The sequence below is a fragment of the Carlito syrichta genome, unplaced genomic scaffold, assembly GCF_000164805.1.
Source record: "Carlito syrichta isolate Samal-C Ts95f unplaced genomic scaffold, Tarsius_syrichta-2.0.1 Scaffold307331, whole genome shotgun sequence".
In the NCBI taxonomy this organism is placed as follows: domain Eukaryota; kingdom Metazoa; phylum Chordata; class Mammalia; order Primates; family Tarsiidae; genus Carlito; species Carlito syrichta.
Window position 1 is genome coordinate 374,910 of NW_007251427.1, and position 3,531 is coordinate 378,440.

Here is a 3,531-nt window from a genome sequence, read left to right on the forward strand (position 1 = left end):
TTTGTAAATTGAATCACATTGTAAATGCACTGGCTTTTTAAATAATTCCTGAAGCAAAACATTTTGTATTTGTGAATCAGGATGTTCACCCATGTATCCTGTTTGCCTGCTGCAGAAATTACCTGTTCTCATCTATCCCAAAATGGATGCAGAGACCATCACTAAAACAGGGAATAGAATGCTAGTTCAAGGGGTCACTGACCCACAAAAAGCACTCAAGATAACAAATAAATGAAGATCAACTCACAACTAGCTGTAGTAGAGCATGGTTATGTAGATGATTTCTTCTCTGAATAGATCATACATAGGGAGAAAGTGCATAGAAACAGGGAGGGAGGCAGAAAGAACAGGAGAAATGCAATGAAATCCAAAAACAAAGGGAGAGATGGAATAGAAGACAAAGAGAACGCGAAAAACTGAAAGGCAGAGATGAGAGAGAGAAAGAGAGAGAATACCAGAAAAAAAAAAACACGATTAGAGAGAGAAAGAAGGAAAAAAAGAAGGGCATGAAGAAAGGAAAAAGTGAAGATCCAGAAAAGAAAGAGGGCGGAGAGAGAGCAAAAGTGCTAGGTAAACACATCTGTGTGTTTCCTTTCCCTGCAGTCACATGTTGTGATAGCACTCTGTTCCAGAGCCTGTGCCCTCCCACTGCCTCAGGAGGGAAGCCTGCTGTAATTTCCTACCCAGAAAATCCACAATCTCTCCCTGGGGCTTAAGACCTCAAGATCCATTCCTGTGTGCATAACCAGAAGAGAGAAAACCTGGAGAGTCTTTAGGTCTGAGTGGGCAGCCTGTGGCACAAAGTCTTTCTGTGTGGCTCCAGAGGCCAGAAATATGACCAATAATTAGGGGCGACACAGAGAGATCTTGTTTTAAAAAAAAGTCCTAAGATCTAATTGAATTTGCCATAAGATGGAATTTGTTATCTTGGGAAGTGTTGAATTCCCCATTACAGGATGTATGTAATCAAACAAGCAAAGGCTAGAAACCAAACCTACCTGTGATTGAGCTGAAAGACCCAAACCAAACCTACCTGTGATTGAGCTGGAAGACCCCATATCTCTTCTGTACCTTAGTGTTATGCCAATGGGCCTGGGCCCCAGGTAAGATGCAAAGAATTGCACAGAAATTAGATTGGGAAAGATAGTTTATTTAGAAAGTAGATTAGAGAGAGAAAGGGTGGAGCCAACTCTCCAAGATGGAGAGGAGGCCAAAGCTTAAAGAAAGCATGGTGGCCAGAACTTGAGATTACGGACTTTTTAAAACTTCTTTTGGGTGTGGGCGGACAGGCAAGCATTTACCAGAGTTGATGTCATGGTGATGGGGTCTGTTTCCGGTTTCTCTCTGAGACAGGCTGGATGGGCGGGTCAGTCACATAGATGAGAAGGGTGGGGCTGGTGGCTGAAATACAATTCTTAGGAGATGTTAATCTCAATGTCCTGTGACTCACCTAGGGTTCCTAGAAAAGATTATTATCTGGCTCAAGGAGGCAAGAGAAATTCTATGTTGGACTCTGTCTTTTCACTTAGATTTTCTCTTAAAGCCTTTGAAAAAGGGCTTTTAAATCCATCATTACTCAGAAAGTCTTACTCTATTTATGCAATTAGAAAAATCCTTCCCTCACATATAGTTCAAGGAGAAAGTTCATCCAAGTCCCTATTCAAATGATCACAAATTCTGAATCAGTGGGTTTTGAATTAGTAGGGTTTCCCAGAGGAATTCAAATGTTCCACTGAGGAGACGCGAAGAAGAAGGTTCTCGCCTTCCCTGGGAACACAGCCCAAGGAAAGAAGAGATGGCAGGCAGGCTGCCTCCCATGCATTCCAATCGGTCCACCGCCTCCCAGAATCTCAATGTTCCAGCCCAGAACAGTTGGTGAAGACGGAATTTCAGGAAAGGAGTGAAAGCACAACTGCCAGTCACTCAAGTATCCAGTGCTAGAGAGGGTGGTTTCTCTAGGGAATGTGCCAAGTCCGGGGCTCTGACCCTTTCTGGAGGCTTCTGTCAAACGGCATCTCTTCCTCGAAGCCTGAACTGCCGCTTGCTGCACCACGTCGGATAGCACCCTGAGCTTCTTGCTCACACAGCATTTTCACCCTGGTTGGTTACTGTTGGTCTCCCCATGCCACAGGGACAGAAGCTGTGCTAGGGGCTCTTGATATCTGGGATGGAAACATCACCTGAGGTTACAGGGACCACAGGCAGCAGGAGCTGCCCTTTTCCTCCTGCTTCTTGGATTCTCTGAATGTTTTCGGATATGGCCAGTTGTGGGTTATTTTTAGGGTTTTGCTTTCTCTTCACTTCTCAGTCTTACTTAACCCATTTCTGGCTGCCTGCTTCTTACTCTCAGAGCTGCCCTATATCTCACTCCCATCCACTGGCTCTGGTAACCTTCCCTTAGGGTTCCAGCCTCCTTGGGATCTGTCCAGCTCCTACACCACCTGACGAGAGCTCTCTGCCTATCCTGGGTTCTACCTTCTCTTTCAAGAAGTCCTGCTTGCTCAGACTCTGGGCCAACCCAGCACTCTCCCTCTGTCCTCCAACCATCCTGACACGCTGAGAACTCCATGGAGGCAGAAACTCTGTCTCACCCTTCTCTGGATCCCTGACCCCTACAACAGTTGCCTACAGCGAGGAACTCAGTTTAAAAATGTCACATTAAAATTGAACTGAAAGGCAAGGAAAAGTAAATGATTTCTTCCATAATGCAAGATGTTAGCAAGGAGGACTTAAGACAAACCAGGGGAGCTAACTAAAAGATGTATTGGCTACAATTTATCTTTCCCTCTCCTAAACAATCATTCCTTAAATCTTATAATTACTTATTAAAAAGATCCTCCGGGGTGGCCTAGCAGAGGTCAATGCACTGGTCTAGTTGGATTCATGGGCTGTGTGACACAGGGTAGCATCAACATCCTATTGGCATCTGCACTGAGTCTTCCTCTCTGGAACTATCCAAAATATCCTCTTGACTGTGAGCTCCACTTGCAGGCACTATGCAGCAACCATGCTGCCTTTCGGACTTCTCACTGCATCTGGGATCTTAGGTGAGGGGGTTGGAGGCAGCCCAATCCTCTGTTATTTGTCCCACAAACATGATTTCACTAGAAGTCTGATTTCCATTTGCTGAATGCCGCCACGAATGGGCAGGAGATTGCTATGTTGTTGCTTGTCACACTGAATTTGGCCAACTTCAGAAATTCCCCACAGAAGATCCTTCCTGTTAAATCACCAGGTCTTTTGTCATTATAACCCACCCAATCAGCAGTGTTGGGTTTCTTCTATTCAGCAGTCCTCTCACTTCCCCATATATAATAAAATCCATACAATCCTCATGGAGATTGATTTGGATGCAGTTTAATAGCCTTTCATCATTGACTTTCAGCTCCCTTCTCAATGCACAGGTCCATCTTAGGACAGAGGAATGCATTGCAGCCAAGTCTAGCCCAAGACCTATTTGTTGAGTGCCCATGGTGTGCCAAGGCCTGTGCCAGGAGCTGGAGATGCTGACTTTTGGTAGCTGACTTTTCT